This window comes from Notothenia rossii, assembly GCF_949606895.1.
Source record: "Notothenia rossii genome assembly, chromosome: 12".
In the NCBI taxonomy this organism is placed as follows: Eukaryota; Metazoa; Chordata; class Actinopteri; order Perciformes; family Nototheniidae; genus Notothenia; species Notothenia rossii.
In genome coordinates this window covers 8914917-8930320 of record NC_136911.1, presented here as the reverse complement: position 1 = coordinate 8930320, position 15404 = coordinate 8914917, and the positions used below count along the sequence as shown (strand labels likewise).

Below are 15404 nucleotides of genomic sequence, written 5' to 3'. Positions count from 1 at the left end.
AAGGGTTTTCCAGGAGCTGCCATGGATTGCGTGTTGATGTTAACAGGCTGCTGTAAATGTTGTTATGTTAAGTGGAATGTGGGTCAATGGAATGATGGCCTTTATGCCACCTCCGGTCACAGAGCAGTCAAGCCGAGCAGGCTTCATTAGATCACTGACTTCTGGTCACGAGCTCTGACTTATAGGTCACAACACCAGGCAGTGTATGTGAGTGTGTGTATGTGTGGGAGAGAGAGAAAAAGAGATATAATCACACCTTTAGATCACTTTAAAGTGGGTAGCATTAATGTTTGTAATAAGGTTTAGAGCTATAGGTATTGGAAAAATCATTTCACTTTAGTAATTAGTAATATTAATACAATACACACAAATAATTTAATCATCATATAAGTTGTAAGGCAGAAAATGTTATGTATGTCCTGAGGGTGGCACTAAAGGGAAGACCATTGGGTACGTACAAAAAAATAGGAGGTTGAAAGACATTTTGAAAACTTTATATTTACAAATCCCATGGCATGTGGGCTAATAGATATGAGTGAACAGTGAACGATCTTCAGGGGAGTATACATATCCAAACTATACATCAAAATAATCTGCAAACTAGTCAAGATATCTTATTAAGTAACATTGTGTTGGACGAACCAACATGGGCTTACAAGACACCTAAGTTATCTCCAGGTATTCCCAAAAATATGTGCAGACTGATAACAGAAGAAGAGGGTTGGATCAAAAATGAACTTTAAGATTAGTTTCCTCAAGTTCCTGTCCATGTGCCCATACGCACATCACACGCACACGCTCCTTGTCGTGCACCCTCTCCCTCTTCCAGCAGATAGCAGTTTCCTTTGAGGAGAGCTGTGATGGAAGAGGAGATAACATGTCTCTGAGGATGAGGAAGGAGTTGCTGACTACTGGCCATCTGGGCAGGCCCTGACACGCTCTGTCTATGAGCCTGTGCCACAAACAATACACTTCCTAGCCAACCATTTTTTTCAAGTTTTCACCGCTAAAGCTTTTAAACAACTTAAACTTTTTCATAACTCTATTGATTTTAAACGTGTGGTCTTAAGCCTTGACTAAGACATGTCACTTAAAGCAGTGTCTTCAGACACAGCTCACCCTAGAAACACAAAAGCTTTGATACAACTGTTTTCATTCCCCAAGAATTGTAAAAAAGACATTGATGTGTAAAAATAGTGAAGTAACCCTTTAACTAGATAGTTGTTTTACAAATTGCCCACCAAATGTTAAACCCTCACTTGTAAATTAAATTGGTTTTAGTTTTATTTCAAGACTGAATTACTTGTGACATGTAAGTCCCTTTGTCTGCACTTGTCAGTGTGTCCACAGTTTCTGTGTGTCTACAGTTTGTGTGAGAGTCTGTGTGTGCCTACAATATGTGTGCGTGTGTGTGTGTCTAGAGTAAGTGTGAGACAAGCGGCGCTGGGTGACTGGATTGGAGGCAGCAGTTGGTGCAGATTCCTCTTTTCCCTGGAGCAGTATGTGGCTGTGTGACGGGATGGTGAAGTGAATTGGGTTGGCTTGGGTTGGGTTGGGGGGGAGCTGCAGAAAGCAGGGACCCCTGGAGAAACAGTGCCTCCCTCTGTGAACAGACAAGACTCCCAGTGCCCACCACCCTCCAACGCCCCCTTACCGTTCGCTGTAACTCTACCCCAGAGATGACCATCACACCCTGGGCCTTCAGCATGCCCCGCCTGCCCCTCCTGACCCCCCTTTGCTCCTGGGTCACCGAGGAGGGGGCAACACTTTCACATCAATGCAAGCCTGTCTGGAGGCCTCGCATAGCTCTGCTGGAGCCGATAACTGACTCGCACATTTACACCGTCTTTGTTTTAAAGCCTGCCTGCTTTGGTGATGTCAGCTCCTACAAATACTCTTAATGCAGTGTCTGTGTTTACATGAGCAACTGGGAGGTTTGCTCTCTAGGGAAAGACAGAAGTTATTATCGTCTGTGATTATAGGAAATGGTGGTTATACGATGGCACTGCTATGAAAATGGGAAGCCATATTTCAGTTGACTACTCTTGATGATCAAATTGTTGCTATGCTTATAACGTGGAGGTAACGTTGGAGTTTATCAAGCTCACCAACTTTAAAAGAGAGGATGTTTGCAGCAAAAGGGTATCATGTGGGTCCGAATCTAAATGTTTTCTTGACCTAGCCCTCGTCAAACATCAGAGAGGAGCTTTCCAAAAAAGCCACAGTGTCTAAAAATATATTGGGTGCGTTAGTGTGGTCGGAAGAGCACTTTAGAGCCGAGTGGCCCTCTGCTCATGCTGAGCTGAGCGTGACACTGCCTCTCCTGCTGTTCCTCGCAAACACATAAACCCTCAAATGAAACGCACTTTGGCAGGCAGACAGGCACACTGAGCAACATACCCTGTGGTTTCTCTGAGGAAAAGCCCAAAGACAAACATATAGCTGCCTCTAAGTCAAACCCATAACTGACACACACTTAAAGAAGGCGCTGACTTATTGAAGTCAAATTAATTGTATTTCCAGTCTGAATGACAAAAGCCGTTTTACAAAGACATACCGCCAAACTGCCGTTAAGCAGGTAAGCAATTTCACTGGCTTTGCTTATTTTCACTTAACTGAACAACGCCATCATATTTCAGCCATTGTGCGTCTGATAAAAGATAGTTAACTGGCATCAACGTGGGACTTTTGATGTGCTTCTGTTGCCCTGGTTTTTGAGGTATCTCCCGCAGGCAACTTTCAACCCTTCTTGGTGGCTTTATGGCCGATTTAACATGTTGAGGCGCCAGTGCCACCTCAATGAGAAGTCACATTTAAATATATTTTAATTTCTCCTTTGGTGGCCTTTAAACTGACATGCATAATTAAACTGACATGCGTAATCAAATGTTACAGTCCTCTGTAATAGACAATAAATACGCTAACTAGCTGTGGTGGCTATTAGATCAGAACAAGTCGAAAGCTAGTGAAATAGCAGTTGAATTAAAGACATTGGACTGGATTTTGTTTGTGAAATCTCTTGTTATTTCTACGAAGACCCAAATGGCCCCACCCTAACACTGCATAGTTGAGACAATTTTGCCCTACCCATAACTGTTTCCAAGCTCGAAAATAGCAACAGAAGTTCAAAATCTGCAAGGAAAACATATCTTATAATGTCTACCCGTGCTGTGTGGGAAATGAATAAAAGATGGAAACCAGGGTATACACACGGAATAAAGCAAACAGACCACGGAGCCAAATGCAAATGTGCATTAAAGAAATCCTTAACATTGGATTTTCACAAATCACTTAGTAAAATGTCAGTCCTTAAATGACAGACGGTATTTGGCAGGTGAGCTGAGATCTTTGGCCTCTTTGACAACACACACACACACACACACATACACACAGGGAGGGGCCTGCAGGTTGTTTGCCCTACAACTGGTAATTGCTTTAGTTCCCTGCAATAAAAGCAATAAAAGCTTATCGCTAGGTAAAGAAAGCTGACTCATTACCGCCATGGAGTGCTTTGAATATTTCACAATTATCAATAATCCAGCGGGGTGGCGTCCAATCTGCACTTGCTTTACCCTACATGTCATCATAAAACTGATGCTTTAGCAACTAATAGCTGCTTGATAAGATAGTCCTGCATTCCTTTCCTCTATGAACGCGTCTTTAAGGTCAGACTCAAAACATCACATTGTGGAATTAAGTAGAGTTAAAAGTGCTTATTCTGGACACAAACATTCACAAACACATGCACACACATGCACACACCCTCCCTCTCTCCCTCTCAGGCTGAATGGACAGTAAACCACTCAAAGGGATATCAGGTTTCTGTTTGTGTTGGTTCCATTGTGTCCTACAAAGGATGGTCGTGTAATTGCTCAGGAACAATACACAGTGAGTTGACTCAATAAACGGTACGCCGATTTGAATTGTTGAACCTTTATGTTTAGATCACGCTGATGGCTTGCAGTTGAAGCCAGGATTGAGATCGTAAACAGGCTTGGTCATAAAGCAACAAAAACCCACAGAGAACTGCTGACTCTTGACTGCCAGCTCATCTAATGCAATCATAATGTTTTCTCTCAAAAGAGTGCTGCTGTTGCTACACTTGAAAAACTCCCCTCATTATTGTTACACTCGATCTGGCCTTTTGGGCAATCTCACTGGAAATAGATGTTGCAGATCTGTTGAAGCTAAGTTTGAAATTCCCACCATGGGGAAAGTTTGTGGAGACTGAATGCCAACTATTCATAGTGTGTAAAAAAAACAACAACCGTGTATCGGAAAAAGGGATATTACCGGAATTTACAGGATTTTACGAACTAGAAAGAAAGTGTGTAGAAAGAAACTAATTGTTTATTCTTTTTAATTAAATGTCAGAACACATTGACTTATAGTAAAGGGTTAATTTAGTATCAAAGCTATTAAAAGGTGGTGGTTTTCTTTGTTCCTCAGGAAGTAACGGCCCCGGATCCTCCTCAGGGACTTACAACTTAAACTCTACAGCTTAATTTCAAACTGATTGTTAATGTGTCACACTGGGAGTGTTTTCCTACACTTACTTCCCAATAAATGGTGTTGAGCAACTGTCAAAGTAATTTATACGAATGATGCTCCCCTAATCACAGTTTGTAGCATCTCTTTAGCAGTTGTGACGTGCAGCTGCTATTCACAGTTCTTACATAGCTGTTCACACATTCATGCCGAGAAAGGCAACTTTGTGTAATATCATTATCTTATAAAACAAAACAAAAGAACACATTTAGAAACAGGTTCAGCAATGAGTCTCATAATCAGAGGGATATGATGAGCCACATTGCTTACTTTAATCACTTATCATATTTCCACCTCAATAATCAAACATTTCTCATGTTCGAATTACTTTCCCAGAGCTCTCTTCCATAGCACATTAAACCTCATTTGAGTCATTTTAGTCAGTTTATATAATTCTTCCAATTGTGTAACATCCAGGGCCTGCTGCAGGAATGCCATACAGACATGTCTTTCTAAAATAACAAACAATTTCATAACTCCAGACCACCACCAAGGTCAATGCTGCATTCACTTGCTTAATGGATGGACAATTGGGAAGTTTTTCCAACTTTGGTGTGTTCATGAACAAAGAATATGTGTTGCAGTTTATTGAAACAAGTACATACTGGGCATTTTAATAAGTAATATTTCGTCACAAGTGAATGCAGCACAAAGGCCCCATGTTGCAATGTTAACAAAAGTAAAACATAATTGGTGTATACGCCCTGTGATTCAGATCTGCTCTAAAACATGATTATTCTTCCACGGCACAAGCCACAACCTTCAACCAAGTTTCATGAAATGCATGCCAGTACTTTAAAAAAAAAAAAAACAGACTGGGAAACCAATTGAGCCAAAAACATAACCACCTTCATGGACAGAATGACTCAAATTAGGTTTAATGTGCTATGGAAGAGAGCTCTGAGAAAGTAATTCAAACATGAGAAATGTTTGATTATTGAGGCGGAAATATGATAAGTGATTAAAGTAAGCAATGTGGCTCATCATATCCCTCTGATTATGAGTCTATGCTCAGTAGTATAAAAGGTCATTTAGAAGAGGTGCTCTCCTCTTCTTGGACCTTTCTTTGTTACAGTTTGTGGAAAAGGTAGGACCCAAATGCAGACTATAAAAGGTAAAAGGTCTAGAAACAAAAACGAGCTTTATTTAAAAGCTGAGGAACATAAACATGGCACGAAAAAACACAAGTAGCACAAGGTAGCATTAACAAACAAAACTGACCGTGACCGACATAGAGGGAGACAGGAAAGACAAACAATGAACCGAGACCCAACACAGGAAGAGACAAGACTAAATACAGGGAGGGGTAATCACAAGACGAGAAACAGCCGGGCAGGGGAGGAGAAACACAAGGGCCACACAGGTGAACACAATCAGACAACTAGACACACCAGGGAAACTAACGACAGGGAGGAAAAACACATGGAGAGGGACCAGACAATACACAAGGGGGAAAACATGACAGGGAAAACCGAACAGCAAAATAAACCCAAACCTAGACATACAAAACTAAAAACGTGACATTCTTTGGACCTAGAGTATATAAAGTTGCCTTTGTTAGGTTGTAATCATCGCTACCAGAATGAACTTTATTTCATTTAGTTGTAGACTAGGCCTCCCACTTTGTATGCACTTTTTATTTCAGCTGGGCCAGCGACAGGGCTCTAGGGAGGGCAATACCAATATCAACAATGGGCTGTACAAAATATTTAGATCAAATCACTAAACCCCTAAACTAATCTAAACATAAAAGAATGTTGTCAAAATGATTTGTTTTACTTTTTCTCTCCAATTGAATGACATATTAGAATTAGGTAAGTGCAGAAAATGTATTAATTGGCTTTCAAATGAGTTTCATATGGTTTCTTAACTTTTTGGCACCAGCTTTGTTATTCAGCAAAGCAACACCCATCCAACATGCTAAAAGAAATACAACACCATCATTTTTACCCACTTCTGCACTCCACCTTATCATAACAAATATTATAAACAGAAATGCACACAATATACACATCATATACACGCCTAAAGATCTTTACATCAAACCTCTTACACAGCCTTTCTTGGACATATTGTTGACTCTGAGGTCCAGCATGAGCTCGCAGCTGGCAACAACTTTTTATTATTATTTTTTAACTTTCCAGTAGATGTTGGAGCACGGTTTAATTGCTGTATGAATCATGCTTGTTTTGCATTGCCAGGGCTGTGTATTAAATGCTTCATTAGACAGGCCAAGTGAACATTAGTTTCCAAAATCACTCCCTGCTGCCTAAACTCCCAGGCGTTGTGGTGTGGGTGTAATGGCTGCACGCCCACCTGTGACATATAGACAAACAAAGTGTGTAGAAAGAAACTAATTGTTTATTTGTTTAATTAAATGTCAGAACGCATTGATTTATAGTAAAGGGTTCATTTAGTATCAAAGCTATTAAAAGGTGGTGGTTTTCTTTGTTCCTCAGGAAGTAACAGCCCCGGATTCTCCTCAGGGACTTACAACTGAAACTCTACAGCTCAATTTCAAACTGATTGTTAATGTGTCACACTGGGAGTGTTTTCCTACACTTACTTCCCAATAAATGGTGTTGAGCAACTGTCAAAGTAATTTATACGAATGATGCTCCCCTAATCACAGTTTGTAGCATCTCTTTAGCAGTTGTGACGTGCAGCTGCTATTCACAGTTCTTACATAGCTGTTCACACATTCATGCAGAGAAAGGCAACTTTGTGAAATATCATTATCTTATCAACAAAACAAAAGAACACATTTAGAAACAGGTTCAGCAATGAGTCTCATAATCAGAGGGATATGATGAGCCACATTGCTTACTTTAATCACTTGTCATATTTCCACCTCAATAATTAAACATTTCTCCTGTTTGAATTACTTTCCCAGAGCTCTCTTCCATAGCACATTAAACCTCATTTGAGTCATTATGTCCGTGAAGGTGGTTATGTCTTCAATGAGAATAGATTGAAGGAAATGTATCAAAGTTGGAAACGTTCTGTAATTATTTTCTTGGTATAAATTAAGAACTGTAAGCAAGATTTAGTAAGCAAAACATATTCACTGTGTGTTGGCAGCACAGTTGGTGGCCTCTAAACTGTGATGCATAATTACACTTTATTGTCCTCTGTAATATACAATAAAGACGCTAATTAGACCCACCCTGAAAGAGTGCTGAGAAACCAGTCAGACTAAACAACTCCTCCCGTATATTTTGATAACAGAGTGCATATTATCAAGTTTACAATATTCAAATTAAAAGTTACAAAAAGCTTGAGATATTCACGCAGTCAGACATATTAGGATTCTCATAAAAGTTGTGTAAGCTTATAATGGGACTGCTAATTTTATTGGCCTACAGCAGAGCCGAGTGTAAACTCAACACCTACTGAAGTTCAGCTTTGATTTAACCACTGAGTTGAGCAAGTTGCTCTCAGTTTAGCTGTAACTTGGAGAGTTTGGAATAAATTAAAATACACTATTTATAATTGCCTTGTGGCACGGGGATAGAGGTTGCAATGTTGATCCATTTCAGTCCAGACTGAAATATCTCATCAGCTATTCAATAGATTCCTATGAATTTCTTTACGGACATTCATGCCCCTCAGAGGATGAATCCTAATTACTTTGTTGATTCCATCATCAGCTCAAAATCTAATCTTGCTTATACTGTAAGTGCACATTATATTAACATGCTATCACACTCAAATAAGATCATGATCGCATCCCTACTTGTTCTACAGTGTGGTAAACGTTTTAAAACAAAGTTAACGTTGTGAAATGGTAACTCTTTAGCAGCACAACTACTTGGTAATAGTTAGAAAAAAATATCATGGTTCATGTTAAGTACATTTGTTTTGTAACTTAAGATGCAACGGCCTGTAACTCAGTAAATCAAGTAGGAAACAGAACACATCAATCCTTCCACAAGATGTATCCAAGGAAAAATCAGTTACACGCCAGAAAAAGCAATTTACTGAATATACTGTGTGTTAAATTCACTATTAAAGGGACAATTATGGTCATCTATCATAATCATTGTAAAGGCATACCAATTTTTTTCTTCTTTTTCTTTTTATTCACCCTAACAATCATAGAGACAGCCAGCTGACTGTGGCAGACTTTGGGGCTGGGGCCGGTGGTTGTATTGGTGCCTGGGGCCCCGGCGGGTTTGTTTGTGGTTTGTTTGCCGGGTTGGGGAGGTGGGAGGTTTACCCACAGCGCTCTCTCTGGCACCAGCCTGTCCCGTAGGAGAAAAAACAGCCTGTGTTCCTAGACGGATGCTAACGCTTTGGGGATGTGGCAGGACTGATATGTGAGAGGAATACAGAAGGGATTTATTTGATTGGACAATTGGTCAGTTTACATCTGTAGTGATTAGAGTATACATTTTACAATCATCCATGGGATTCTTAATCATTCTAACCCTAACCCTTTTTAACTTTATTCCTAACAAAAGTGTCCTTTCATGTTTATTACTGGGAACAAATCACAATACAATGTTTTCACATCGATGACAACTCACACACAAGGCATTTCAATTTAGCACCATGAAGTTAAAAGTCCCACAGAATACAATATTTGATTACAATTATCCCTAACCACATTCAATATCCTTATTTAGATATAAAGATGTAGCATACTTTTGGTTAACTAAATATAAGTTGTTTATGCAAAATGTACTGAAATCCCTTCAGATGATAGGATAAGAGGAAACTTTTTTACTAAAAAACTGCTACTTCAGTGTGTGTGTGTGTGTGTGTGTGTGTGTGTGTGTGTGTGTGTGTGTGTGTGTGTGTGTGTGTGTGTGTGTGTGTGTGTGTGTGTGTGTGTGTGTGTGTGTGTGTGTGTGTGTGTGTGTGTGTGTGTGTGTGTGTGTGTGTGTGTGTGTGTGTGTGTGTGTGTGTTTGCGTGTTAGACTACAGCTATTATCCACTTGGTCTGCCTCCGACATGATTTATTATTCTGTTTCCTATTAGAACCAGATAGGGCTCCACAAAATAGGCATCCTAGTAATTGTCTTTTGACATGTCGAGGCCAGGAGTCAGCTTTTGAATATAAATACGCTGTAATAATGGCTTTGAAAACATGGCAAATTACCAAATCGACATATCACGGCGACAGAGAGAAATAAAAAAAAAGTGAGAACAAGAGAAAAACATTTTTTAACAGAAAAAAATCTTTGAAAACAAGAACGTGTCAGACAGTGTGAGCTTGTGTCAGCAAATGTGCAAAACGGTGAACATTAATTTAAATTCAAAGGACCGCTGATCGTGTTTTTTTTTTTCCTCTTCCCACCATTCCAGTTCCAACCTTAGCATCACATCTACTTTTTGGACAAAGAAAACGTTCAATACTCGAGATACAACTCACAGGTATAGTGAAACAAAAAACACAATCCTTATGATTTATAAAACAAACTTGGTAACACAAATGTTATATGTAAAAGGGAACTTGACTGGTAGCCTATGACTTTCACATAGCAGAACCATTATGTTTTGGTGTCACAATCAAAAAAGATCTCTTAGCACAGTAAATCAAAAATACCCCTGACTACGAAGGATGGACGATCTCTGTCTGAAAGTCAATACAACTTTGCATACAAGGCTCTTTGACTTTGTGTCTTAATAATTGTAAATAGTTGTTTACAGGTTAAGAAACAGTTTCATGCCTTTAAACAAAATGCAGTTGCATATGATCAATTGAAAGAGATCAAAAAGTGCATTACTTCTCAACTGGTTCCTTATTCCTGCTTACCTAGCAGTTTTCAATTTGACTGATTAATGTTATTCCTATCTTGTTTTAGATTAACCTTTTCACTCTTATCTTGTATAGTTATTTTTTAAATCAATTTAATTGTATGCCTTACTTTTATTAATTGCAGTGCTGAAATGTTGTCTTCACTTGGTCCACAAAGCACTCTCTTTTAATTCAACACTTCAATGATAAAACTTGTTTCTTTATATTTCTGACCACAGTGGTCGTCCCTCTTCTGACTGGGTACAGCCTTTCCTGCATTCTTCCCATGTTTCCCCGGTAGTTCAAAGCAAAGTGCCGTTTGGAAAAGGTGGATCAAAGTTGCTACTTTGTGTCGGGCGTGGACGTTGAATGAAAGCGATCACAGAATCATCATTTTGAGCACCTGCTCTATTGAAAACATGTCAGTCAAATCACGCTGCTAATCCCTCCTTTACACACTTCAATAGCTCTTGCATGCACCGCTTGAAAATAAAGCTCACAGTCAATAAAATTACTAAGGTGTCCATTAATATCTTGGCAGAGTGTTTTCTTAATGGGGCATTTGAGTGTGTGCCAGTGAGATGAATTGCCTGGATAAAAGATAGTTGATTCTAAAATCTGTCTTTCAACACGCTGAGTGTATTTCAGCCTTGTGTCTGACATTACTCAAGCACTTCCACATTAGGGAATAGGATTAGTAAACATGTATTCTTCCAAGTTGAAATTTCTGCAAAACATTTTTTATTTTGAGATTTCACAAGTAATCAAAACAGAGAACTCATCGTGTCTACTAAACAAGAGGATGTTTTGTTATGTCTGTTAAAGAAATACTTAACAAAAAGTGTTTTTCTTTAAGTATTTTCCTTACCTTGTGTCACGAGGCTCTGCCCTTCTGTTTAATGAGGGAAATATTTGTATTCAGCACCACTAACTCAGTGTTTACTCAGGATGATTTGCCTGATGCTAATGTAAGCCAACTTTTTTTTTTCTTTGGGCCTGGGAATTAAACTTGCTAATGTTGTTTTTAAATGAGTGTGTCTGCAAATTAATGGCACATTAGCTCAAGTCTGATCCAGAGGTTAAGGTAGCCCTCCCCCTGCCCTCCACCCTCTTGTTTACTGTCAGTTCAAATAAAAATCTTTGCATCGTTTCAGAAAGTGTTCCATGTTACAGCTGTTCTTTCCTGGGAGAGGTAAAGTGGGTTCATCGTTTTTTTGCCGTCATTTTCCATTTCACCAAAAAATAATTAGAAGAAAAATTGAGACAGAATGAAGGAGAATAAAGGAGAACGAGGAATGACAAATGACTTATGAGGAGAGAGAAGGGCAGGAAAAGCCCCTTCCTTCCTCCCTCCATCATGATCACCCAGGGGCCACGGCTCTTGGAGCAGCCTCAGTATTTTTAGCTCTAATCGGAGGGGAAATGCCACCTCGGGGTCCTCAGGGGTCGTAGGGGAGCAGGGAGGGAGCCGTCCAGAGTTTCCTGACCCATCCCGAGCCACAGGGACACGACAGCCAGGGTCAGAGAGCAACAGCTCTCAGTGTGGGCATGTGAAGGATTCAGTGTAGGCAGAGCTGGACAGAGGCCCCTAAATTATAGATATACTATTGTCAGGGGGCCAACAATATTTAGCGGCAGTACTTTTATGTGTGGCACAGAGGAGGAATACATTTTCTTTATTTTCAGTGCTGGCTATACCTTTTATTTTGTGTTATTTCAATGTTACTTATGGATGCTGTACATTGTCATGATAATTGCATTGGAAGTATTGTTCACACCCCTTACTTAAAGTTCAATCACTCCAATTTTGTAATACTTTTTCTTAAATTAAAATGCAACCACCACATTTTGTTGGGGGTCATTTGGAGCCATTTAGAGACAACTTTGTGCGACTCAAAATGGGTAAAAATTCAAATTCAGTCATTTTTTAGCTGCAACATAATTTATTACATACAACTCAAACTTGACCTGTTTTTGAAATACATTTTAGATTCTCCAATGGTGGCCAAATCAAGGGAAAGTGTGGTTATGGGGAGTCTTGCAACAGTAAACAGTCAAGCAGGAAAGGGAACTGGAGGAGGCTCCTTTTGGAAATGCCACTGTGGCTGCTTTAATGAAAAGGAAGCACCAACTTCCCAGTACACTAGCAGCCTTGTCAAGTCTGAAATTGGCCCTGAAGTAGCTGCTGTCCCAAAGTTAGTCAACGCAAAAGGACCCATTTATTAATAGTGTGTTGACGAATGCAAAATGGATTAGTGGTTACAAATGTTGAGGTAGATGGATAAATCCATTTCAATGTACTCTGTTACATTAGCAGCAGACTCACTCTGATTAAACAATGCAACTAGTGGATGATCTTACTGTTTACTGCAGCCACTGCGCGCCTTTGAGTCTTCCAGCTCATTTATCTCTGCCACTTATTCTTTTATGAATCAACATTTCCTCCGGATCAGGTCTCAGTAAGAGCCTGTGGTCCCACACACTGCTGTGCTGATGTTTCGATGTAATAATTCAATTTAATTCAAAGAGACCCACACACGTCGGAACTGAAAACGGGAATTTAAAGTGACCTTGGTCTCTGCCACAGTTGTTTTCTCTTTTGGGACATCCATATGCATGCTATTACAGTCCAACGACGCACACACATACCCAAAGTGCATCAATGCGATACAAAACAAACTGGAGCAGTAGCTAATCTTTAATCCAGATATTGAAAATTAGAGGCAGACTCCTTTTCCGGTTGGCTCTTTCTCTTTTTCTTCCCTCCTTCAGATGGAGAATCCCTATCCCAGATCCTTTGGTTAAGAAAATGTTTAGCGGTCGGGCCTTGCTTCCTGTAATTACTCCATTATGGTCCATCCCACTGGTGGAGAGAGACAGTAGGGTAGCCCGCGCTCTACCAGGACTACAGCAGGGAATTTAGAATGTCAGACATGCAAACTGTGCATTCCCGAATACGTTGCAGGACACATGCAGCGGTCAATCAAAGCATATAATACTGCGCTTTTTTAATGCAGGATGCAAGTGATTATGATACGCTGCAAAATGTATTTGGTTATAGCTGATCTCTAAAGTATACACACACACATACACACACAGTGGTCATGTCAGTGCAGTTTTAATGGAGTGGTCAATCAGACAGAGAGTGAGCCAAAGCATGGAGGCAGCCTCTCTATTGAGTTAGAGCAGGCATTAGCACCAGGCCTGTCTCTCGCCTTAGACTCTGTCTCCTCTATCTGCTGCACAGTACAAAGGGGCCTGCGCTGTGGCCTTCGCTGCCCAATAGCAGCGACTGATCATAACCTAATTGGATTGATGTAACTTGTTTTCCAGCCCATTCAATCTAATTTGCCTGGAGCCAGCCGCACAGAAATAATTATCAATATGATCGCTCTTTTTTGCTCCATCTCTCTCTCTCTCGTTCTGTGGATTTCCCAAGGAAGGATGTGGGAGCAGGATGAGAGGAACTGTGCAGGAATGTAGAGCACTCAGCAGGATGAGAAGATAGACGGCCGGTCTGAGGTGTTGAGAGGCAATTGAGTTTGAATTCAATTCAAGTTTCTAAGAGCCCCTTGGACTTTTCATTAGCACATTTCTTTGCTAGGCCTTTGCTGATAAACCTGAAGACACTCACGCTCTGTATGACTGGAATATAAAATGTAAGTGAATGAGACAGGTAATAGGGTTAGGGTGAGATGTATCCCCTACCTTGTCACATGGTCACAAGCAAACAGTAAGTATTACAGGGCAAAATGTGCTCATGGAGACATACAGCCTCAGGTCTACTGATGGCACACTCAACTTGCACTGGAACCAAACTGTACATATGAGACTCCTGAACCAGGCTTGTCTCTGGTCCTCCTCCCAACAGTTGGAAACAGCATTCCCAGACATGTAGCTTCTGAACCATAGAATTAGACAGAACCAAATGAGAAAATAACTACTGTCTGTCTTGTTAGATTCCTTGGGTGAGTTTAATGACATTTAAACATTTCTGATGTAATGATAACCCCATCATAATCTGGGAGAAAGCATGTTTTCTTAGACACGTCATTGGAAAAAGTATTTTAGTTTTAGTTCTTGTTTAGAATTTGCTGCTATTTGGTTCAGCCAAAAAATAACGCATACCAAAAAGCAGTAGCTCTCTCGTCTTAGACACAGATAGGCAGTATTACGAACAAGAACATTTGTTAGAAACCAAGGTATATGGATGCAGATTCAGAAAGAAGCAGATACTTCCCTCGACTAGACTCGAACAAGCTGTGAAGACATTGAGAGACAGTTTGACAGGCTGTTTTGACATGAAAGAGCCAAGAAAAGCCATCCAACAGATAAAAAGTCCAAAACATCCTCAGAGTTGGTCCTCAGTCCAAATCGACTCCTCATCCAAACCCACAGTCAAAGAGAACACAAGCCTAACGTAATCACAGAGCGCTCGTATAAATTAGTAAGCACTCACCCAAACTGTTAAACTCTGGTTGACATCTGTGAGCGTCGTTAAATGCTTTGCATATAGGACAGAAGAGCTTTTCTCTCTTTAAGTGTGTTTATGCAGGGTGTTGGCATATGTGCGTCTGTGTAAACAGACATGACTTCAATGTACATTCAGTAAGGTCAAAGGGTTACAGCTAAATTCACTTGTCAACTGTGTATTTTTTTTTTCAGCGTTGTAAAATGGTGGCTGGCAAGAGAGGACAAGGGAAACTAAATCTGCATGCAATCCAGTAATGAAGTATCTCTCGCCACGGCTTTTGTGCGGACCCTCACAATGGTCCGTGTGATATGGATCCCTCTCAGACGGGCAAAGTGGCCACCTATTGTGAGAGCCGAGCACACGGGATCCGAAGGCGAGCCTCTCTCCTCAAAGCGGCCAGAGTAATTATGATATAATTTTTTCTTCAGGATATCAGCGAGTCCTCTCACTTTACTCAAAGGGCCTTGAATTTGGGCTGGAGTTAGGTGGTGAAAGATACGATGCTGGAGGGTGTCAGGGTTTCACAACAGCTTAGCAGAAACCGTGGTTTTGGAATTCTTGTACAGTTTTATACTCTCTGTTAATGTAATCTGAGATTGTTCCGTAAAATGTGCAATAATAAATGCCATTAATATAAAA

General features: G+C 40.2%; 1 long non-coding RNA gene across 5 annotated transcripts in view; it reads left to right on the top strand.

Annotated features, from left to right (window-relative positions):
• Positions 1-15404, top strand: part of LOC307026720 — a 197170-nt gene that overhangs the window by 110568 nt on the left and 71198 nt on the right. The window contains exon 4 of one of the 5 annotated variants that reach the window (XR_013804436.1): positions 14957-15166. The exons of 3 other annotated variants lie outside the window; for them this stretch is intronic. This is a non-coding gene — a long non-coding RNA (uncharacterized lncRNA). Of the gene's footprint in view, positions 1-14956; positions 15341-15404 lie in introns of those variants that run through there. One more of the 5 variants, XR_013804438.1, reaches the window with a different exon arrangement.